Here is a 25,538-nt window from a genome sequence, read left to right as displayed (position 1 = left end):
TAAATAATCTTGAGATTTGTTTCCTTACAGGCAGCCACAAAACAAAGAACCCATTAAAAAAAGTCCGTCAAACACCCAATGTGTAAAATAAAAGAAAAAAATCAATGCAAACAATAAAAAGTAAGTAAATAATATTCACGAAAGTGTGTTCATAGCCACAAAGCCAGTCATCACTACAGCTGGTTCAGAGGCCTGTTAAGTCACAGTCTCAGTTCAGTCAGAGATGAGTAAACCTCACTGACCAGCGAGCTGAACATCAGCCCCTCCGTCACCTCCCGGCCCAACACCCTGACTTTTTCAACCTGGCCCAATGCTTAAGTCGGCCAAGCATTGGCTCTTGAGCCCGGGACCCACCACCTTCATTTGGCCAATACATGCAACGCTGCAACCATCTTGCATCTTCGAGACTTCAGTTCGCACTGCAAAAATGCCAGGTCGTACTGGAGGTTCAACAGCTCAACTCCGAAAGTGAAGCTACGGGCCATTGATAGCATTGTTCATTGTTCAGAAAAAGTGTAACTAACACAGTAGTTAGTAGATTTGCTTGCTGCCAGAATAGTGCCACTGTGTTTCACCAGTGTCATCTTCAACTGGTTCTGAAAGAGGTAGCTAAAGAAATTATGAAGGCATTAGTAATGTTATTTCAAGGATCACCAGATTCTTGAATGGTTCCAGAGGACCGGAAAATTGCAAATGTCATTCCACTCTTTAAGAAAGAAGCAAGGCAGATGAAAGGAAATTATAGGCCAGTTAGTCGGACTTTGGTGGTTGAGAAGATGTTGGGATTTCGGGGTATTTGGCCATGATAAAGTGGGCTGAAATCAGCATGGGCTCCTTAAGGGGAAATCTTGCCTGACTAATCTATTGGAATTCTTTGAGGATTTAACAGGCAGGATAGACAAAGGAGAGTCAGAGGATGTTGTTTACTTGGATTTACAGAAGGCCATTGACATGGTGCTGCACATGAGGCTGCTTAACAAGATAAGAGCCCATGGTATGACAGGAAAGATACTAGCATGGATAGAAGGTTAGCTTACTGTCAGGAGGCAAAGAGAGGGAATAAAGAGGGCCTTTTCTAGTTGGTTTCCAGTGACTAGTGTGTTTCCACAGGGGTCAGTAATGAGACCACTTTCTTTTCATGTTATATGTGAATAATTTGGATGACAGAATTGATGGCTTTGTGGCCAAATTTGTGGATGATATGGAGATAGGTGGAGGGGCATGTAGTGTTGAGGAAGCAGGAAGGCTGCAGAAGTACTTAGATTCAGAGAATGGGCAAAGAAGTGGCAGGAGAAGTTGAAGTGCAGGGAAGTGTAGAAGGAATAAAGGCGTAGACTATGTAAGTGCAATGTTAGCTTTCATTTTGAGAGGACTGGAATACAAGAGCAAGAATGTAACATTGAGGTTTAAAAAGGAATTGGTCAGACTGCACTTGGAGTATTGTAAGCAGTTTTGTGCCCTTTTCTAAGAAAATATGTGCTGGCATTGGAGAGGGTCCAAAAGAGGTTCACAAGAATGATTCCAGGAATGAAAGCGTTGATGTATGAGGAGCATATGATGGCTCTGGGCTTGTACTTGCTGGAGTTTAGAAGAATGAGGAGGGATCTCATTGTAGCTATCAAATATTGAAAGGTCTGCATAAAGTGGATGTGGAGAGAATGTTTCCTATAGTGGGGGAGACCAGGACCAGAGGGGACAGCTTCTGACTGGCGTGTCCATTTAGAACAGAGATGAGGAGAAATTTCTTTTGCCAGAGGGTAGTGGATCTGTGGAATTCATTGCTACAGGTGGCTGTGCAAGTAAGTCACTGAGTAAATTTAAAGCTGAAGTTGGTAGTTTCTTGATTAGTCAGAGTGTCAAAGGTTACAGGGAGAAGGCAGGAGAATGGGATTGAGAGGGATAGTAAATGAGCTACAATAGAGTGGCAGAGTAGACTCGATGGGCCGAATGACCCCATTCTGATCCTATGTCTTATGGTCTTATTTCAGTTTAGGGGTAAGGTACTTTTATTCAGAGCAGGTTGTTTTGGCACCTTCAGTTGAGGGCTAATTCTTCACAGCTTATAATGTGCTTTCGCTGTGACTGCCTCCTCTCTGAGTTGTTGACCAGTTGTTATGGATGTGAAATTATCACATTAGAGCCATGGAGTTATATCGCAGAGAAATAGGCCGTCCTGCCCAGCTTGTCCAAGCTGATCACATTGTCTACCTGAGATGTGAAAATATGACTGAATCGATGGTCAATACGTAAAGAAACATCAACCATACCTCCAGTAAGTCAAATGATTTTATTGCGAAGACTTCTGCACTGACATCTGTGTTCTCATCGAAACAAACTTTACCAACATTGAGCCAATATTTTCTGTCTATCCAATGGGGCATCATGTTGGCCCTGCTTTCTAGATGGATCACAACTAGAGAATCTGTGACAATGAAATATTGTCAAAATAATATATACTATTAATGATGACAGAAGGATTAATATTAGCCAATACACCAGGGAGAATAACTCTCTTCTTTGAGGAATCATCTAATATTCATCTGACAGGACAGCTGGGTCCTGTACGAGCATCTCATTTGTAAAATGTCACCTTGGATTACACATCCCTGACTATTTCACTAGGTGTACAGTATCTGTCTAAAAGATGTGCGCATCCCCCAGAGATGGGCTTGGTTCCATGATCTTCAGTGTCAAAGATGAGTGTTACATTTGAGCTACCATTATAAAGAAGCATTTTATGAGACATTGGTGATTTATTGCAAAATAACTTCCCTGATTTCTTTTTTTGTTACTGCATTTGCATCTCCTGAGTCATGTTACAGTGCAATTGTTCATATTCATTGTAAGCATATTTTTGCACTTTTCTCAAATTAACCTGTAAAAATATTCTTACTTTTGAATCTGTAGATATGTCTTCACAGGAAGTGTGGGATGCTGAAAAGCCAGTATTTAAAGTCCTAAGTAATATTATTTAGAGTCCTGATGAAGTGTCTTGGCCTGAAACATCAACTGTTCATTCCCCACCATAGGTGCTGCCTGACCTGCTGAGTTCTTCCAGTGTTTTCTGTGTGTTACTCTGTATTTTCAGCATCTGCAGAATCTCTTGTGTTTATGTTAGGCTTGTATGTAATGTTCATCTTCCTGATTATCCTGAGAAAGCGGGTTGGCTTATATCCTTACATCTTCTAATCTGGTGATATCTCTCAAAGGTTGTGGAAGACGTTTTGCAGAAGCTGCTCTGGTGTTAAAACATAATATATTTAAGACTGGATGGTTTGTGCCTTAGGAGAACAGCTTGGTGAATTTTTGTAGTGTTCTGTGTCAATAATGCACATCACCACTGCAGTGTGTCAGATGTGATCACTATGGTGGACTGCAACCAAGTTACATGCACAGAAATGAAATGCATTTGACATGAGTTAGAATGCAGGTTGTAGAACTTTAAGCCAACTGTATGGAAGCTGTTAGATTCATAGGCTGAATCAAAGGGGTTGGTGAATCAGCATATAGGAGAGAGATCGAAAATATGGCTGAGTGGCGTTGTAACAACAACCTCTCATTCCAATGTCAGCAAGACAAAGGAACTGGTTATAGACTCCAGGAGAAGAAAACCAGAGGTCCATGAGCTAGTCCTCATTGGAGGATTAGAGGTGAAGGGGGTCAGCAACTTTAAATTCCTCAGTGTTATTATTTCAGAGGACCTGTCTTGGGTCCAGCACGTAAGTGCAATTACGAAGAAAGCACAGAAGAGCCTTTACTTCCTTAGGAATTTGCAGAGATTTGGCGTGACACCTAAACTGACCAATTTCTATAGATGTGTAGGGAAGAGTATATTGTCTGGCTGCATCACAGCCTGGTATGCAAACACCAATGCTGTTGAATGGAAAATCCTACAAAATAGTGGATCTGAGTCCATCACTGGTAAAGCTCTCCCAACCACTGAGCACATCTAAATGAAACACTGTTCCAGGGAAGCAGCATCCATCATCAGGGACCCCCACATGCTTTCTTCTCGCTGCTGCCATCAGGAAGAAGGTAAAAGAGCCTCAGGCCTCACATCACCAGGTTCAAGAACAGTTGCTGCTTATCAACTATAAGGCTCTTGAACCAAAGGGGATAACTTCACTCGCCCCATCAGTGAAATGTTCCCACAACCGATAGATTCGCTTTCAATGCTTATTTATTAATATTATTTCTTCTTTTTGTATTTGCACAGTTTGTTGTTTTCTGCACTCTGGTTGAAGACCGTAGTTAGGCGGCCTTTCATTGATTCTGTTATGGTTATTATTCTATAGATTTAATGAGTATGCCCACAGGAAAATGAATCTCAGCATTGTGTATGGTGACATATATCTAATTTGATATATCCTGATGGCCTAATCAGAGGCAGGAGCAGCGCACCGCGAGGAGGTTTCTCATAGGTTGAGGGTGCTCGTTTAAAGGGAGAGCTTTACGAGCGTTTGGTGTCATTCTGGTCACCCAGTTAGTGGTGGGAGCAGCACAGAGAGGGGCTGTGAAAGTACAGAAGGGGCAAGTGGAGCGGCCATTGTGGGGAGTGGGCCAGTAGTGAGTGTGGTAGTGTCAGGCTTTGGCTCAAAGGAGGCTTTGTCTTGGACGAGGCATTGGGTCTGGGTAAGTTGTCTGATTAAGTTTCCCTTTTTTTCCTATGGTGTCCGGGGTACTTTGTGTAGTTTAAATGGCCGTTGTGTATTCTTCATGCCTGATGTTGGAATCTTGGGAGACCCAGTGTCTCCTAGGGAACTCCATCTGCCTGAAGTTCATCTGGCTGCAGTTCCTTGAAGACGACGTTAGGGATCTGGAGCAGTAGCTGGATGACCTTTGGCTTGTATGGGAGAATGAGGAGTAAATTGATCAGAGTTACAGAGAAGTAGTCACCACTAAGTTGCAAGAGGCAAGTAGCTGGGTGACTGTCAGGAGAAGGAATGGTAAGGTGAATAGGCAATTAGCACAGAGAACCCCTGTGGCCATTCCCCTCAATAATAAGTATACCGTTTTGGGTACTGTTATGGGGGATGACCTTCTAGAGGAATGACATGGAGGCCAGGTTACTGGTACTGATCATGGGAATGCAGTTGTGCTGGGGGAAATAGACAGAGGAACAGACAAGAGATTCTGTGGACATAAATGGGACATCTGACTGATATGTTGCCTCCCAGGTGCCAGGGTCAGGGACATCTCCGATCACATCTACAGCATTCTGGAGGGTAGGGAGAGCTGTCAGATGTCTTGTACATCAACGACATAGGAAGCAAGAGCAAAGAGGCCATGAAGAGAGAATTTAGAGGGCTAGGCAGAAAGCTGAGAAGCAGAACCTCCAGGGTAGTAATTTCTGGATTGTTATCTGTGCCATGAGCCAGCGAAGGTAGAAACAGGATGATTTGGCAGATAAGTGCATGGCTGAGAAGCTGTTTCAGGGGGCAGGGTTCAGGTTTTTGGATCATTAGGATCCCTTCTGGGAGAGGTATGACCTTTACAAAAGGGATGGGTTGCACCTGAACCTGAGGGGGACCAATATTCACACAGGCAGGTCTGTTAGAGCTGTGGGGAGGGTTTAGTTTAAAAGGGGGATGGGAACTGGAGTAAAGGAACTCAGGATAGGATGGATGGTAAAAAATCAAAGATAGAATGTCAGGAATGGCAGGCAGATGATAGGACAAAATTGCAGCCAGTGGGATGAGTATCAGTGCCTTAGGGATACAGAATCAAAAAAGGTAGCAAATACAGCACTCAAAGTGTTATATCTCAATGCACGGAATATAAGAAATAAGGTGGATGATCTTTTTGCACTTTTACAGATCGTTGGGTATAATGTTGTGGCCTCGGCGGGAGGAGAAGATGGCAGTGCGCTGCGTGTGCGCAGCTCTCCGGTGAAAATGATATCGTATCCGTTAAATAGGGGCTGTGGACAATTCTGATTTGATGGAGAATGGACGTGAAAGCACAGAGGAACATCTGGAGAAATTTCTGAAACGCCCGTTCGCTGCTGTCGTTACTGTGTGGTTGTGAATCTTTCAGAGGGTAGGCCTCAAATCCCCGGACTTGCCTGCTTTTGGTGACCGAGAAGGAGGTCGAATCGTTCAGACAGAGATGGCGCTCAGTACTTGGTGTCGGAGAGCTGATCAGAGCTCGAAGTTTTCGGATGACTCAGAGTCGGATTGTGGTCGGGCATGGCAGGGAGAGTTTTTCTTCCTTCTCCCGTCTGCGTGAGGTGTGCAACATTAGAGAAACTTTGAACTTTACTGTGCTCACAGACTTCTTCATCAAGTTTGGTATTGTTACACTGTTTGTAACTATATGTTATAATTATGTGGTTTTGTCAGTTTTTTCAGTCTTGGTTTGCCTTGTGTTTTGTGATATCACTTCGGAGGAAATAATGTATCATTTCTTAATGCATGTATTACTAAATGACAATAAAAGAGGACTACGTGTCTTCATAATCATAATCATAATCACTGAATCATGGCTGAAGGATGGTGTAGTTGGGAGCTTAATGTCCAGGGTTACACATTGTATCGAAAGGATAGGAAGATAGTCGGGGGGGGGGGGGAAATGGCTCTGCTGGTAAAGAATGGCATCAAATCATTAGAAAGATGTGACATAGGATCGGAAAATCTTGAATCTTTGTGGGTTGAGTTAAGAATTTGCAAGGATAAAAGGACCCTGATAGCAGATATATACAGGCCTTCAAACAGTAGCTGGGATGTGGACTACGGATTAAAATGGAAAATAGAAAAGGCATATCAAAAGGGCAACTCTATGATAGTCATTGGAGATTTTAACATGCGGGTAGATTGGGAAAATCAGGCTGGTAATGGATCTCAAGACAGTGAATTTATTGAATGCCTATGAGCTAGCTTCTTAGAGCAGTTTGTTGTTGAACCTACTATGGGATCAGCTATACTGGATTGGAGTTATGTAATGAAATGGAAGCAGTTAGGGAACTTAAGGTAAACAAATCTTTAAGAGGCAGTGGTCACAATACGATTGAGTTCAACTTGAAATTTGGTAGGAAAACGTAAAGAATAATGTGGAAGCATTTCAGTGGAGTAAAGAAAATTACAGTGGTATGAGAGAGGAATTGGCCAAAGTAAACTGGAAGGAGATGCTGGCAGGGATGACAACAGAGCAACAATGTCCTGAATTTCTGGGGGAAAAATGAGTAAGGTGCAGGATAGATGTATTCCATAAACAAAGAAAAACTCAAATGGCAAAATACTGTAATACAACTATGGCTGACAAGGGAAATCTAAGGTAATGTGAAAGCAAAAGAGAGGACATGCAACAAAACAAAAATTAGCAGGAAGATGGAGGATTGGGAAGCTTCTAAAACCTACAGAAAGTAACAAAAAAGTCATTAAGAAGGAAAAGATGAAATATGAAAGCAGGCTCGCAAACAATAACAAGGTGGATAGAAATGTTTTTCTCTGCTATAAAAAAGAGAGATAACAGTGGATATAGGACTGCTAGAAAATGAGGGCAGAGAATTATTACTGTAGGACAAGGACATGGCAGATGAACTAAACGAGTATTTTGCATTAGTATTAACTGTGAAAGACACTAGTGGTGTGCCAGGTGTTGAAGGGTGTGAGGGAAGAGAAGTGAGTGCAGTTATTACAAGGGAGAAGGTGCTCAAAAAGCTGAAAGACCTAAGGGTATGTGTGAACCAAATGAACTGCACCCTAGGGTTCTGAAAGAAGTAGTGGTAGAGATTGCAGAGGCATTAGCAATAATCCTTCAAGAATCATTGGACTCTGGCATGGTTCCAGAAGACTAGAAAATTGCAAATGTCACTCCACTCTTTAAGAAAGAAGGGAGGCAGCAGAAAGGAAATTATAAATTAGTTAGCCTGACCTCAGTGGTTGGGAAGATGTTGGAGTTAATTGTTAAGGATGAGGTTATGGAGTACTTGGTGGCACAAGACAAGATAGGACAAAGTCAGCATGGTTTCCTTAAGGGAAAATCTTGCCTGACAAACGTATTGGAATTCTTTGAGGAGGTTACAAGTAGGATAGATAACAGGGATGCGGCGGATGTTGAATATAGGGATTTGCAGAAGGCCTTTGACAAGGTGGCACACATGAGGCCGCTCACAAGTTAAGAGCCCATGGAATTACAGGAAAGTTATTAGCATGGTTAGAGCATTGGCTGATTGGTAAGAGGCAGCAAATGGAAATAAAAGGTTCCTTCAACGCACATCAAAGTTGCTGGTGAATGCAGCAGGCCAGGCAGCATCTGTAGGAAGAGGTGCAGTCGACGTTTCAGGCCGAGACCCTTCATCAGGACTAACTTTTTTGGTTGGGTGCCAATGACTAGAGGTGCTCTGCAGGGGTCAGTGTTGGGTCCGCTTCTTTTTATGCTGTATATAAATGAGTTAGATGATGGAATAGGTGGCTTTGTTGCAAAGTTTGAAATGATACAAAGATTGATAGAGGGACAGGTAGTATTGAGGAATCAGAAAAGCTGTAGAAGGACTTGGACAGATTACGAGAATGGGCAAGAAATTGGCAAATGAAATACCATGCTTCAAAATGCATGGTCATGCACTTTGATGGAAGAAATAAATGTGCAGACTATTTTCTAAACAGCGAGAAAATCCAAAAATTTGAGATGCAAAGGGACTTTGGAGTCCTTGTGCAGAACACCCTTAGGATAACTTGCAGGTACAGTCGGTGGTGAGGAAGGCAAATGCAATGTTAGCGTTAATTTCAAGTGGTGTAAATATAAGAGCAGGGATATGATGCTGAGGCTTTATAAGGAACTGGTAAGTCCTCACCTTGAGTATTGTGAACAATTTTGGGCTCCTTATCTAAGAAAAGGTGTGCTGGTATTGGAGAGGGTTCAGAGGAGGTTCACAAGGATTAGTCCAGGAATGAGAGGTGTATCATATGAGAAATATTTGATGGCTCTGGACCTGTACTTGCTGGAATTTAGAAAGATGAGGGGGAATTTCAATGAAACCTAGACAGAGTAGATGTGGAGAGGATGCTTCCCATGGTGGGAGAGTCTCGGACAAAAGGGCACAGCTTCAGGATAGACAAGTGTCCATTTAAAACAGAGATATGGAGAAATTTCTTTAGCCATAGGGAGCTGAATTTGTGGAATTTATTGTCACAGCCAGACAAGGAGGCCAGCTTGTTGGGTGTATTTTAGACAGAGATTGATAGGTTCTTGATTGGCCATAGGGAGGTTGAGAAGCTGAGGAAGGGAAAAAAAAGGATCAGTCATGATTGAATGGCAGAACAGGATCGATTGGCCAAAAGTCCTAATTCTGCTCCCATGTCTTATGGTCTATGGTCTTGATAATAACATTTACTTCGAATAGTTGATTATGGAAGAGTAAATGCAGAGATGGTTTTAGTACCAGAATGACTGAAGCAGGGTGCAGATGGGGTTATTCAGTATAGATTGTGTGAGGGTAGAGGTGTTTGCCGCTGAAGATTATATTAGGATGGAAGTTTACATTGTTATCAGGTAGAATGCCGAGTCTAACAATAGCCTGATTCCGCGATGTGCCTGACTGGCCGGAAATTAAGTGCAGTATTAGAAGCTGGTTATTAGTGCAAAGGGCGGGAGGTCCAGTGGAACAATACTCTTGTGAAATTCAGACTGAAAGTGGTGCTGTGTGAATGACAGGACCATTTTACATGGGTAGAGGTGAGAAATCTTGTAGAGGAAGAAAATTGCAGCATAGTTGTTACACTTGGCTCCCTTGCCACAGGATTAGAAAGGGCAGTAATTCCTTGGAGCCCCAGTCCTAATTGTTTTCGAAGGATTCTTATTAGAAATTGGACAGTGTGTGGAAGAAACAAATTTAGATGAGATACCAGCTATGGTGAAATAGTCTGTTAAAACATCTACAGGGCTGAAGCTGAAAACCAGTGCGAGTCAGTGTCTTGTGAAGAGTGGGGAAGTACAGAGGGATGTTTTTAATGCGGAAAAATATCAGTTATGAGTCTGGGAGAAGGGCAAGCCCTTTAAAGCAATATTTGACAACTAAAATCTCCTTATGTTCCTTCAGGCAGAAAGATACTAAAAGCAAGTCAGACTGAGAAGAGAATGGTTCTAACTCAATGCCTTCACCAGTCTGCTGCCTGATTATAATCTTTGAATAATTGATTTTTTAAAAAATTCATCAGCTTTTATTAATGAAGAAGGTGCAGAATCTAATCTGGCAGCCTTACTCTAAAGAAAGGAGATAACCAGAGTATTAATATATGAAAATAATGGATAACTGAGAATCAGACTGCAAATTATTGGTGCTATGTTTATCAAAGATAGATTATTGCCTAAAGGGATCAGGCAAGCATACGTTGATCAGTAATTCAGAGATATAACAGCATGCTGAATAAATCTAACCAGCCCTGGAGCATGTTTTGCACTAGGGTAGGCTGTCTTTCACCCTTTTCCTCCTTCCTGACTTCAACAATCATGCTACTAGTTAATCAGTATCATTAACCGAGGAGCAAGATGGCGTCAGTGACCAAAGCCACTCATGCAAACAGTTCACGAAACTACTTCTTCTCTTTCTTCATTTAAATATACTTCTACTGCTAACCTGTGTGTGATTGGAACCTGTAATTTACGTTTTGATAACGTGCTTCTGGGTTGACTGAGTGATCCGGTGCTTTTGCAGCCTCTGAGGGAGTTTGGCGTGGTTGAGAATGGAGTATGTGGGTTAATGGCACAGCGCGGACCCATGATTGGCCCTGTTTCTCACTGATCTTGCCAGTTAATGTGCCAACCAAGATTAAAATCAGCGAGGACGAGAGCGGAAGGTGAGTGACAGTGTTCCGTACCATCGGCCTGCGTTTGGCCGGTCTTTCTCTCCCTCTCACTCGCTGCTGCAGGGTCTTGGGTCTTGGGCAAGGGTTGCATGGTACAGTTTGTGGATCGGACTCATTTTTAGAGGACTCTGTTATTCACGTTATCTGGTTTCTGGTTACTCATATTTTTATTGCTATTTTGCGCGATTTTATTCGAGGTAGATTGACCCTGCAACCTGCAGTCAACAAATCACACAGAGCTAAATTGAACTGAACTAAACTGAACACTTCTAGACTGTTTCAAGGACTCTCTGGTTTGATATTTTTTTAAAAAGTTAGTGTAATTCGCTCATTTTTTGCCATTTGCAGGATTTCTTTTTCTGTACGTTGGGTTTTATTTTGAATGGGTTCAATGGTGTTTCTTTCTTTTGTGACTATCTGTGGGAAGACAAATCTCAGGGTTGTATACTGCATCCATGGGGGAGGGAGGGAGGGAATGTCGACTCAGACCAGCAGAGGGCTGTGTCGGGCATTTTCATGCCTTACTAGATGCAGATTGGAAGTCTATGTGGGGCGCCACTCCTCGCACAGACTAGAGCAATGTGTGATTAAGTGCCTTGCTCAAGGGCACAAACACGCTGCCACAGTTGAGGCTCGAACTAGCGACCTTCAGATTACGAGACGAACGCCTTAACCACCTGGCCACGTGCCCAACTGCATTCATACTTTGATAGTAAATGTACTTTGACTTAGTTTCTGCAGATGCTGGAAATCCAGAGGAACACAAACACAAAATGCTGGAGCGACACAGCAGGTTAGGCAGCATCTATGGAAAGGAACAAGGCAGAAGGGTCTCAGCACAAAGCATTGACTTTATTCCTCTCCATAGATGCTGCCTGACCTGCTGAGTTCCTCGAATATTTCGTATGTGTTACTCTGGTTAATTAGTATCAGTAGAAAGTTGCGAGCACAACAAATTGAGTCTCAACATGGTCAAGACCAATGAGGTGATTGTGGACTTTAGGAAATTGCAGGCGAACCACTCTGCATTACAGATACACTGCTCCTCCGTGGAGAGAGCTAGGAACACCAAGGTTTTCAGTTCTGGGAGTGCATTAAGATATCTCCGTCACATTTACTCACTGAAACTCAATGTCCCATGATGTGTTTGCCCAATACTAATTGGGTTTCAATGAAAAAAAAATCACAAAACTGGTAATGAGGTGTTTTGTATCCAAAAGTGCCAAAGCATTATCTGCATGTTTCCCACACAGAATTTCAACTATGAGTTTTTCCATCATTATCATAATCTTTTAGTAGCTTTCACTGTATCTACATTTGTGGCGCATGGCCAAGTAGTTAAGGCATTGGACTAGCAATTTGAAGGTTGTGAGTTCGAGCCCCAACCGAAGCAGTGTGTTGTGTCCTTGAGCAAGGCACTTAGCCATACAATGCTCCAGTCCACCCAGCTGAAAATGGGTATTGGAAAAATGCTGGGGGTTAACCTCGTGATAGACTGGCATCCTATCCGGGAGGGGAGGGGAGTCTCGTACTCTCAGTCACATCACGCCATGAGACCGGCATAAGCACCGGCCTGTAAGGCTCAGGACAGAAGACTTTAACTAATGTTAACTGTATCTATAATCGGCTGGTCTGGTGTAGTTGGAGAGTCCACTTGTATCCAGGAGCTATCTCTTAGGGTAGTGCTAGCCACAATACATGTCTGGCAGTGTGGACTCCTTCTAACCAGTAATCTGCTTGTTTAAGGGACTAGACTTCTTCCTGGCCGCTAACAGGCAGGTTGTACAGGCATGAAATTAGTCAGTAACTGTCTGCATTAATAGGAAGCCAGCAATTCCCTCGAATGATGTCACTTCCTTCTCAGAGCCGACGAAGTAACTTATTTTGCAAGCGCGTCCTCTTGATGCTGCAATGAACAAGGAACTGGGAGACATGGCATTGTTCTGCTGTGATTGGTTGTGGTGATCCTCAAGTGGAAGAAATGCAAAGTCAAAGTGACCCTGAATTCTATAGGGAGAACTCGCCAGGAATGACAGCATGCTCAAATACCGCCTTGCAAAAATTTCACGTACCTGTGGTTTGTCGAATGTCGGATGAAATGCAATAGCCTTTGGGTAACTGCAGGTCTGTGCCTTTGCTATCACCTAGCTCATGCTTGTGCTCAATAGTGGGTGTGCTTTTTTTGCCGGGGTGGAGGGGGGGATGGTTGCTCGCTGCCGCTTACGCGCGGGGGGTAGTTGTGGGGGGATTTTGGGGTTCTCACATTCAACTGTCATTCATTCTCTGGGGCACTTCTCTATTTTTGTGGGTGTTTTCGAAGTAAGAGCACTTCAGGATGTATATTGTATACATTTCTCTGACATTAAATTGGACCTTTGAACCTCATTGATAATAATCTTGGAAAAATTGGAAACTGCAAATACATTGTTCTTTAGCTAGTATGTGGTGGGATCTCTTAACAATCTCTGGCTCTTAGCTCTTTTCTCCAAGGAAAGTCCTTGCTTCTTGTTCCCAGGGCCTTGATCCACTCTGAGAGACACACACAGCAGGACCATGTGTAAGTCTCTCATTCCATTGTCTCAGCAGTCGAGTACTTGAGAAAATATTGTCAAATGCTGCTTGCTGTGGACCTTGGAAGGTGTTGGAACAACCTAAACCCATTTCTGGATGTGCCCACTCAGGGCCTGATGTCAGCAGATTAGTCCTTAAATTGGTTGAAGAGGAAAAAACAACAAACCTTCTCTATATGTTCCTAATTCTATTGAGACTCCTCCAAGGTATTCACAGTTTGTGGTTTTGTGTATGGGTGGAACAAGCATACTGTGAATAGTGATGCCATTTGGTGCAGTACATCTGACACGCGTAATGGGCCAAATGTGTTAAAATGGATCATAACTAGAACTGCCAGCATGATTTTATGATTGGAGTTATTTCATATATCATGAAAATGATCATTCTGGATGAAATTGAAACTGGACATTTTTCAGTTCTGTGGGATCCAATTACCAGATTCAGATCCTGTGTTAATTTCATTATTAAATTAATTTTTTTTCATGCGGCTATCTTCTGAATGCTGTCTTATCTTTCAGCTAGTGATCAATACTGTCCTGTCTGGTCTGAGCCTTCTCTGCACTAATTGGTCATTAAGTAAAGCAATTGTAACAACGATTTTCAGAATTTTGCATCGCATTACCACACAGTAATACTTTCAGGACCATATCTGGTCAGAAATGATCCTTTAGTTAACTTCACTCACAACTGGGGTGTAGGAAGCACAACAGTTTAGGTTAGGATGCTATGTGACTTGATGGAAAGCTCGGAAAATAATGGCATCACCTTGCAGCAATTTACTTATTCTGAATGGTAGAGATAATGATTTGTGCTAGTATTATGTTTCAATAAACTACACTCCTTTGCTCAAAATGGCTCAGTGAAAGCTCCCATAGGTACTTTTCCTCCAACTAAAGTTTCTATAATTTCCTCCTGAAACTTAAGTGTCTAAGCAAATCTAAGTACATGTTGATATATGCTGTTGAAACCCAGGTACTTGCAGTATTCACAAGGAACAGAGTTTTCCATAAATTCAGTAATCATTTTCTAGGAGCTAAATCTCACTTCTTTTTGAGGCCAAGCCTTTATCCTGTCCCCTTTGCTGCCCTGGCTTTTCTGTATGAGCTTTATCCCTTTAATAAATATTTGCTTATTCCCCATACAAAATTGTCCAGGAATTATCATTTTCTAATGAAACTATCATTAAATCAGAAATTTTTGCATTAACCTACTGAAATGACGAATATAATCACCAGCAAGCAACAAGTGCAATTTGAATTCATTATTTCTATCATTATTACGGATTTTATTGAGATGGGAAGGATTTGCATGCCTTTTCAGGTAAAAGTAATAGATCCATTTTCATTATTCTGAAGAACAGCAGGGGATTTCTCAATACCCAGGCTAATCTTTATCCTTCAATCAACATCAAAGTAACCAAAAAATTTGATTATCTGGCCATTACCTTGTTAGCAGAGTTCTGCTTATGTATTTTAATTACTACAGGAGCCTTCTTGAAGTATTTAATTGAGTTTAAACCACTTTTGTAACATTAACAGTGCTATAAAGCTACAAATTTCCAATACCGTTTAATGCACCATTTTGTATATTTTATCTCTGGGAGGGAATAGGAACAAAATTCTCATTTCAAGAAGTGTAACCATAATGTGAATTATTTATTCATAACATGTATTAGACCTGCATTGTACAGAGTCTAACTCTGTGCCACCATAGGATTAGGTAACATGGAAACAGGCCCTTCAACCCAACTTGTCCATGCTAGCCAACTTAGCTATTCAAAATGGTGCCACTTGTCTGCATTTGATCCATTTCCTTCTAAACCAGGGGTTCCCAATCTGGGGTCCATGGTTAATGATACGGCTCCATGTGTAAAAAAGGTTGGGAACCTCTGTCTAAACCCTTCAGATCCATGTATAGTACCTGTCCTAATATCTTTTAAATATCGTCATTGTACAGTACCTATCTTTCTCTGGTAGTTCCTTCCCAACAGTCTTTATGCAAAAAGATTTCTGCTTGGGTTTCCTTTAAATCTTTTCCCCTTTCACCTTATCTGCACATATTTTGATTTTATATACAGTACCTCAGCAAGATCATCCTCCTTGAAAAAGTCCCAGCTTATTCTGCCTCTCCTTATGGGCGCCACAGTAGCATAGAGGTTAGCATGACGCTATTACAAATCTGGGCATTCCAGAGTTTGGAGTTCAATTCCAGTTCCGTCTGTAAGGAGTTTGTACCTTCTCCCCGTAACTGAGTGGGTTTCCTTTGGGTGCTCCAGTTTTCTCTGACAGTTCAAAGAAAATACCAGTTAGTAAGTTTATTTGTCATTGTAAATTGTCCTGTGATTAGTCTAGTGTGAAATAGTTTGGTTGCTGGGCAGTGCATCTCATTCAGCTAGAAAGGCCTGTTCCATGCTGTATCTGTAAATATATAATTCAAGCCCTCTAATTCCTGTAATGTCGTCATTTTCTGCACCCTTTCCAGCTTCATGACATCCTTCCTGGAGCTAGGTGACCAGAACTGTGCACAATACTGCAAATGGAGTTTCGCTATTGATTTGTACATTTGCAACACAACATCACAACTCCTGTAGTTAATATCTTGAGAATGAAGGTAGTATTCTTTTTTTAAACACCCTGTCTACCTGTGTCACCTCTTTCAGGGGAATGATGTGCCTACAATCTAAAGTCTCCTTGTTATGTCAACATTCTCCATGACCCTACCGTTTACCATGGAAGTCCTTTTCTTGGTTAACTTAACAGAATGCAAAATCTTGCACTTGTCAGAACTAAGTTCCATCTGCTATTCCTTGGCCAACTTCCCCAGTTCATCTAAATCCTACGCAATCATAAATAACCTTCTTCATTCTCCACTATACCAAGCCTATAAAAAGTATTCACCTCCCTTGGAAGTTTTCATGTTTTATTGTTTTACAACATTTCATCACACGACCTATCTTTGAAAGCTCCTTCCCCTTGCTCCATCCATTGCCACCTGAAGATGTTTATCTTACTTCCACCAGCTATGGAGCAGCAATAAATTTTTGTTATCCTGTTGAATAATTCCTGGCCATTGACCTTGAATTATAACAACTCATGCTACAAAAAGAGGCCATTATTTTCACCTGAAAGTGTAATTGTGTTATAGAACACACAACAAAGAAATGACTGTGGACTTCAGGAAGGGGAAGTTGGGGGTCCTTGTTGAGGGATCACCATTGGAAAGGGTGAGCAGCTTATGTTCCTGGTGTCCACCACAATGATGCAGACATGAAGAAGGCTCACCAGTGGCTCTACTTCATTAGGAGTTTGAGGGGATTAGATTAGATTATGAGGACACTCAGTCCTCGTTTATTGTCATTTAGAAATGCGTGCATTAAAAAATGATACAATGTTCCTCCAGAATGATATCACAAGAAACATAGGACAAACCAAGACTAAAACTGACAAAACCACATAATTACAACAGTGCAAAGCAATACCATAATTTGATAAAGAGCAGACCATGGACATGGTAAAAAAAAAAAGTCTCAAAGTCCCATCATCTCATGCAGGCGGTAGAAGGGAGAAACTCTCCCTGCCAAGAACCTCCAAGCGCCGCAAACTTGCCGATGCAGCACCATTGGAAGCACCCGACCGCAGCGGACTCTGAGTCCGTCTGAAAACTTCAAGTCTCTGACGCAGCCTCTCCGAGCACCATCCTCTGCCTAGCGCTTCGACCCCACCTCGGCCACCGAGCAACAAGCAAAGCCGAGGACTCGGGGCCTTCCCCTCCGGAGATTCTGGACCACACAGTAACAGCAGCAGCGAAGCAGGCATTTCAGAAGTTTCAATGGATGTTTCTCCGTGCTCTCACGTCTGTCTCTATCAAATCAGGATTGTGCATGGCACCCTACTTGACAAGTAACAGACACCAGCACCGGAGAGGCCGCTGCGAGCTGTGTCGCGCCGCCATCTTCTCCTCGCTCACTAGGCCCTTTGTTAGAGCCTTGGTATGTCCTCAAAGGCTCTAGCAAATTTCTACAGCTGTATGGTGGAGAGGATTCTGACTGGTTGCATCACAGCCTTCTATGCAACCTCCAACACACAAGATCATCAGAGGTTTGCAGACAGATGTAGACTCAGCCAGCTCCACAGGCACAGGCCTCCCCACGTCTTTAAGTGGCAGTGCTTCAAGAAAGCTGTATACCTCATTAAAAACCCTCACCATATGGTCATGCCCTCTTCGAGTTTCTGCCATCAGGGAGGAGGTACAGGAGTCAGAAGACCCACACTCGGCACTTTAACAACAGCTTCTACTACTGTGCCATCAGATTCCTAAAAAGTTCATGAATGCATGAATACTACATTGTTTTGTGTCTTTCTTGCTAGTTATTTTTGCAACTTTAGCAACTTTAATGTCTTGCACTGCACTGCTGCCGCAAAACAACATATTTCATGACATACATATGTCAGTGATAATGAACCTGGTTCTGATTCTGACATGGACTGTACAACACAGGAACAGGTCCTTTAGCCCACCTTTTCTGTGCTGAAAAGTTTACTCTCAGTTTTTCTTCTTGTCGCATAGATTTTTTTCCCATCTCTAATATATTATACCTCCAATATAAAAATGGTAAGCAGTGAAAACTAACAAAGAGGTTTCTTTTACCACTGACTCCATGATCTTTTCTTTTTCTCCAGTTTTGCTCGAAGTAATAACCTGAAGTACTTCAATTTAATTCTTGTAGACTCCAGCCAATCCTGGAGGTTTGCCAACACTACTGCCAGGAGGAAATGTACAAAGTGAGTCCGACAGAATGTAATGATGTAGTATCAAAGTGGAAGGTTCCCAATCTAATCCATAATTATAATAAGGAAGCACCTGTTTGGATGACAAGATATTTCAAAGTGATATAAAATATTGAAGGACAATTACTCAACACGTCCCTTGTACAATATGTGATCTGGACAAAAGGAAGGTAAAATAGAATTTAAAAATGTAAACAGGGGAAAATTTGCAGATGCTGGAAATTCAAGCAACACACAAAAAATGCTGGTGGAACCACAAGCAAGCCAGGCAGCATCTATAGAGTCTCGACCCGAAACGTCGACTGTACTTCTTCCTATAGATGCTGCCTGGCCTGCTGCGTTCCACCAGCATTTTTTGTGTGTTGCATAAAATAGAATTATACCTTTTGTACTTTACTTGAATTATTCATTCTAAGTTAGATAATGTAACCAGGTGACCATTGAATATCTTTTTTTATTATTAGAGCGCACTTATGTATTCACCTTGGTAATGCTAAAATAGCTGCCTGTGCCTTTAAGAGAAAATGGTGATGGCATTTTTCATGGGTGGAGTAAAACAGAGAGTTGCCATGTTCTAGAAAGGATGACATTTGAGTGCTTTCCCCAGGTTTGGTGAGGAAAGATTTTCGCGAGTAAATTGATCAGCGCTGGATAGCGTGATTGAGAAGTTCCTTAATCGGCCTACTATCGTGAGCGAGGAGAACTCATTTGAAGGTCTAGCCTCTATGTGTTTGGAAGTTTGGAAGCCAAATAATTGCCACTACTGTATTGGTTTTGTATATTTTGTTTTAGTTATTTTCATACTGTATACGTAACAAGAGTGTGGTCTGAAGTTAAACTGAGGTTGTAATAGCGGGAACTGTTTTTTAAAAATTTATTTTGTCATTTTTATTTTGATACCCTCTTTCTACAAAAAAAATCTAAAACAGATAAAGGAATTTAAGACCCAAAAAAGTATTTGTTGTCCTGCGTGTGTATTTTTCCCTAGGTTACAAAAATAATTTGATGAAAAGCTTCACAAAAAGTACAATGTTTAAAGGCCAGTAAAGCTCCTCAAACTTACATCTAATCTCTCTCCAACATGACGATTCCTTTGATTTGGATAACAGCGGTGTTGCCAGCAAGCTTAAATATAGCACTGGAACTGTTCTTGGCCACACAATGGTAAATATAAAGACTTGTCTATGATGATGTCTTTTCTTGCATTATTGTCTTGTTTTTGCACTGTTTCTTTCTTCACTGATACACTTTATAGTCTCTGTGCTGTCTAAACCTGTGATGCAATTTTTTCACCAAACTTGTACCTCACCATACTTCTACATCATCATCGTTATCATTATGTGCCGTGTTGTATGATGTGGACGATCATAGTCTCATGACCATGATTGCTCTTGGCAAATTTTTCCACACAAGTGGTTTGCTATTGCCTTCTTCTGAGAAGTATCCGTACAAGCTGGGTGACCCCAGCCATTTTCAATACTCTTCAGAGATTGTCTGGCGTTAGTGGTCACATAACCAGGACTTGTGATGTGCACCAAATGCTCATACGACCATCCACCACCTGCTCCCATGGCTTCATGTGACCCTGATTGGGGGGCTAATCTGGTGTTACACCTGGTCCAAGGGTGACCTGCAGGCCAGTGGAGGGAAGGAGCACCTTACACCTCCTTTGGTAGACATATCTCCACCCCACCACCCTACTTGTGCAAGTGTTACATACCTCATGGGTATCTTGTGACTGTCCTATGGCCATGATGTAATTGAGTATCTGATGAGCATGATGTAATGGTCTTGTGGAGGTCACATGATGTAATTTTTCCACTGATGTGAGGTCACGTGATGACATGTTCTCACCAGGTATATAAAGGGAGACCCCTGGTGTGACGCAGTTAGTTTATCCAGTTGAGTTTTAAGTTCAGTTCTTTATTTAATTCATCAGATACTCCATTATGCTGGGTATTCGTCTTATGACGCAGTTTTGTTTTAAATTGGAGTTCTTCTTTCTATTGTAAGTAGTATTGGAGACTGAAGACCTTACCAAAGTACAGGAATTCGTAGAGTCGAGTAAAGCTGATATCGTTCGGCGGTTTTGGAGAGAATCGACCTTTACTGAATCTTCGTTCAAGACACAGTGACCTGCATTTTGAGATATCCTCTGCTAAAGCAGGAAAGATTGTGCAGTGTCTATTCTCCAGAGGAAAAGGTCAGTTCCTTTAAACCGTTTTATTTCCGTTGTTGTGAATCCTGTGGACAAGGCAGGTTCCGGCTAGGATCAGCAGTAACATCACGTCTTCGAGGAATTCATTACTTCAGGAAAGTCTCTCCTAATTGACTGTGTAAATCTCTTGGACTTTCGAATTTACCATTCTAAGAACTGTGTTCGAATTTACCATTCTAGGAACTGTTTTTGCATTTACCCTTTTAAGAACTGTTCCAGAGTTGCTGTATAGCAATGAACTTCCGGTTAAGTTAGTAATTTAAATACATTTCCCTATTTTTGAGCAGAGTTTAATAAATGTTTGTTTGTTTTTATAAAACCTGACTCAATTCTATATTCATTGTTGCCGGTCCCGTGACACAAGTGACAATAAACTGGACCTGATCTGAAATTGTATACAATTCACCCATTGTCACATTCTTCTGTAAAATAACTCAATATTTGCAGCTACATATAAAAGCCCTCTCAGGATGTGGAGGAAACTACCTGTGCTTGGTTTCCTTTAATGTGGCGACATTGTTGTGTACTGGCAGCTATATAATCTGTGGGAGATTAATCTTCTAGCAGGGGTATACCAAAACAATCAGCGATTCATCCTTTGGTTTAGCAGTGCTCTGCCATTGTGAAGTGAGGCCACTTAACTCACCAGTTAGTTGTTGAGGTCTTAGAGTTATTGATAGATAGATGGTTATTGATAGATTACCTCCCCTTTATCTTCAATTGTATGGGTATCCCTGCCAGGAGTGCTGACGTTCACACAACATCATGCTCCGATTCACTTACAAGCATAACTCTCTGAACTATGGTAACATGTGATCCGCAGAGAAAAATATTTTTATCAGATTCAGAAGACCATAAGATAATAGGAGCAGAATTAGGCCATTTGTCCCATCGAATCTGCTCCGCCATTTCTTCATTGCTGAACCAATTTTCCTCTCAGCCCCAATGGCCTGCCTTCTCCCTGTAGCCATTCATGCCCTGACCAATCAAGAATCTCTCAGCCTCTGCCTTAAATACACATAAAGACTCCACAGCTGCCTATGACAAAGAATTCCACAGATTCACGACTCTCTGGCTAAAGAAGTTTCTCCTCATCTCTGTTCTAAAAGGACGCCCCTCTATTTTGAGGCCATGTCCTCTGGTCTTAGACTCTCTCACCGTAGGAAACGTCCTGTCCGCATCTACTCTTTCAAAACCAATCGACAGGTTTCAATGAGGTCACCCCTCTTTCTTCTGAACTCCAGTGAATACAGGCCCAGAACCATCAAATACTCTTCAAATGACAAGCCATTCAATCCTGGAATCATTTTCAGGAACCTCATCTGAACCCTCTCCAGTGTCAGCACATCCTTTTTAAGATAAGGGGTCCGAAACTGCTCACAATACTCCAAGTGAGGCTTCACCAGTCTCAACATTACATCCTTCCTCTTGTATTCTATTCCTCTTGAAATGATTGTTAACATTGCATTTGCCTTCCTCACCACAAACTCAACATGCAAATTAACCTTTAGGGACCCCTGCACTAGAACTCCCAAGTCTCTTTGCATGCTTTGTTTTTTTTGTATTTCCTCTCCATTTAGAAAATAGTCAAGCCTTTCATACAGGTTCGGGTTCATTTATTTATCACATGTACACCAATACAAACAGTCAAATGCATCATTTGCATTAACAACCAACACAACCTAAAGATGTGCTGGGCGTAGACCACAAGTGTTGCCACACATTCCAGCGCCAGCATAGTATGCTGACAATGTTCAGCAGAACACGATAACCATCAATGACAACAACACAATGACAGCAACAAAACAAAACAACAGCAGCAAAATCTGCAACTTTCCTCCCTCCCACCCACCAACTCATCCACGCACAAAGGCCGGCTTCCAGTCCCAGGACGGGCCACCTCTGGGCCTCCAGCGTCTGGTGGGCTTGCAGACACTGGGACCCCAACTTCTGGGTATGCTGAGCAATGGGCCTCGACTTCCAGGCACTGACTTCGGTCTTCAACCTATTGGTTTTGATCTTTGGTATCGAACCCAGGGCTTACTAATCACTGTTTTTTGAACTCCAGCCCTCAAACCCCAGGCTCGCACAGACCTTCGATCCTAGGACGTGCCAACCTGATGGTGTGGTGGCGGGGGGGAGTGGTGGTCACTGGCCCTTGAGCCCCCTGACTGGACGGACCTCTGACCCCAGGGCTCGCTGTTAGTATTTGTTGTAATGTTCCTGAAGCAAGCTGATGAAGTTAGGTTATGTTGGAAAGACTTTCAGTAGCTTGGTTTAGGAGACTGCAGAAGCATTTCTCACTGAGCACCCCATGGCTTTCACCCCTACGTGAGGCTGAAATACTATCACATAGGAATAAAAAGCCATAGGGCACAGCAGCAACCCAACACACAGGCAAAAAAGTTGGTCTTGGTAAGTACTATAAGAAGTTTCCTATTTGATCCAAAAGATTTTCCATATTTTCATTCTCTGTCAGGAATTAAACTTTTGATCCCAATGTGAAAACAGCTGTGTGGCTCCAGTCAGACTATCTCCAGATGCACAGTTGCTTAGTGAAATAAGTTAGAACAAAAGGATTTTGTTGCCCTGGGATTGATATACATGTATTTTTACAACTCTTACAATGGTATGGTGCGATACTACCATGACTTCTGTACAGATTCAAGCTAGTTTATTCAAACAGTCCACTCGCTCATTAAATGCAGTCCACTCCAAGGTTGGTTTGATTCTCCAAGTGGTGTTACCGTGAGAATACATCTCCTGAATCATGACATGCATGGGAAATATTTCTGAAAGTTATTATGTGGCTGTTATCTTTCGATAAGTTATTGAAATCAACATCCTTCATGTTTGAATTAGATGTAACTGCTATCCTTTCGTGGGCACGTGGCCAAGTGGTTAAGGCATTGGACTAGCAGCCTGAAGGTCGTGAGTTCGAGCCCCAGCCGAGGCAACGTGTTGTGTCCTTGAGCAAGGCACTTGATCACACATTGCTCTGTGACGACACTGGTGCCAAGCTGTATGGGTCCTAATGCCCTTCCCTCGAACAACATTGGTGTCATGGAGAGGGGAGACTTGCAGCATGGGCAACTGCTGGTCTTCCATACAACCTTGCCCAGGCCTGTGCCCTGGAGAGTGAAGACTTTACAAGCGCAGATCCATGGTCTCGCAAGACTAACGGATGCTATCCTTTGGTAGATGACTATAATGAACATTCTTCATGTTTTAAATTAGCTCTCTGACTCTAAGGGGCTATCTTTGGTGATCCTAATTCTATTTAGTCATCTCTCACTTGTGTAGTGCAGCAGATATCAAAACGATACCAAATGCCAAGGAAGGCATTTTCTGGCATACCTCCTCCGTGGGTGTTTCGTCCTGTTTCTGTCCTCCTCCCCTCCCATAGTTTGCAATCAATAAATACTTCTGATCACAGGTTGAACGTTCCAGTCTATAAAGCTCATTTCCACAGTCATCCACTCCTTTAGACATCCAAGTGATCAAAGACTTCGTTTACAAGTTCTGAATGTTGTCTGGTAGATTAAGACTGATGTTGCTTCAGTAAAGTTCAAAATTCAAAGTAAATTTATTATCAAAATACATATATGTCACCATATGCCGCCCTGAAATTCATTTTCTTGAGGGTGTGCTCGATAAGTCCAAAGAGCACAATAGAATCAATGAAAGACAACATGAACATGGTGAGCAACCAGTGTGCAAAAGACAACAAACTGTGCAAATAGAAAAAGAAGGAAGAAAAAGCAAGAACTAATCAAGAACATGGGATGAAGAGTCCTTGAAAGTGAGTCTGTAGGTTGTGGGAACTATTAAGTCTTCAGTACTCGGCCAGGTTACCCCTCTGGGCCGGATGCTTTCCGTGGGTTCAGCCTCCTGAAGGGTGCTCTCACTGCAGCCTCAGAGCCTGAAATCACAGGATACTTGGCTGTGGGAGTTTGAGATGTTTCCTCCATGTTTTGATAGTCAAAGCGAGCATAGAAGACATTGAAACAATGCACACAAAATGCAGGAGGAACTCAGCAGGCCAAGCAACATCTATGGAAAAGAGTACAGACAACGTTTTGGGCCGAGGCCCTTCATTGGGATTGGGGTCAGGAGTAAGAAAGTGGGGGCGGGGGGAGAGGAAGAAACACAAGGTGATAGGTGAAGCTGGGGGTGGGGGAAGGTGTGAAGCTGATTGATGAAAGAGATACAGGGCTAGAGAAGGAGGAATCTGATAGGAGAGGATGGAAGGCCGTAGAAGAAAGAAAAGGGGGAGGAGCACCAGCGGGAGGTGATGGGCAGGTAGGGAGATGAGAAAGAGGGAAATGGGAATATAGAATGGTGAAGGAGTGGGGAGGAGCATTGAAGTTCGAGAAATTGATGTTCATGCCATCAGGTTGGAGGCTACCCAGACGGAATATAAGGTGTTGCTCCTCCAACTTGAGTGTGGCATTCACCTTCACCATTCCCCATTCCCATTTCCCATTGGCCTGCTGAGTTCCTCCACCATTTTGTGAGTGTTGCTTGGATTTCCAGTATCTCCAGATCTTCTCTTGTTTGTGATAGAATGCATTGAGCTCACCTGGAAGTGAAGCCCTGTTGTCACCTATGTTGCTTGATTTCAGAAATATAAAAAAAAGGGAAATAAATAAATAAATAAGCTTGCCATAAACAGCACTTTTCACAATGTTTCAAACTGGTTTACAATCAATAAACTAATTTTGAGTGCAGTCACTTTGTATTGTCCAAAACACAGCAGCCAAATTGCACCCAGAAAGGTCACTATTAAACATTTTTTGTTGTGGAAATTGAGGACAAAGTACTGGGCAAAGGCATTACTCCTTCAAGGTGAAGTCATGGAACTTTTATATCTACACAGGATTTTATCTCTTTTGTAAAATATAGTCTCCAACAGCGTTATGTTTCATTGCCACTGCACTGGAATGTTAACCAAAACTTTTAACTCAGATTTCCAGTGTGAGCTTCATAACTTTGAAGCTCACGGATGTCAGCTGAAAATCAGCTGCTGATATTGGCAGCAGGCGTTAATTCCTAGGTTTCCTTGCTTTATATGACAACAGATATTAATTCTACAATTATTTTGTATTCCAGCATATATTGGCATAATTTAATAGGACAATGATTTTTCATGTATGT

General features: G+C 42.2%; 1 protein-coding gene across 10 annotated transcripts in view; it reads right to left on the bottom strand.

Annotated features, from left to right (window-relative positions):
• Window positions 1–25,538, bottom strand: part of LOC140210015 (uncharacterized) — a 117,115-nt gene that overhangs the window by 41,021 nt on the left and 50,556 nt on the right. For 2 of the 10 annotated variants that reach the window (XR_011889127.1, XM_072278752.1), the window contains exon 3: window positions 15,457–15,657. The exons of the other annotated variants lie outside the window; for them this stretch is intronic. The gene's annotated coding sequence lies outside the window, so the exon portion shown is untranslated. The remainder of the gene's footprint in view (window positions 1–15,456; window positions 15,658–25,538) is intronic. 10 annotated transcript variants of the gene reach the window in all.

Source organism: Mobula birostris, chromosome 14 (genome assembly GCF_030028105.1).
Source record: "Mobula birostris isolate sMobBir1 chromosome 14, sMobBir1.hap1, whole genome shotgun sequence".
In the NCBI taxonomy this organism is placed as follows: Eukaryota; Metazoa; Chordata; class Chondrichthyes; order Myliobatiformes; family Myliobatidae; genus Mobula; species Mobula birostris.
Note: the sequence above shows the minus strand (reverse complement) of the source record. Positions and strands in the feature narration are given on the sequence as shown.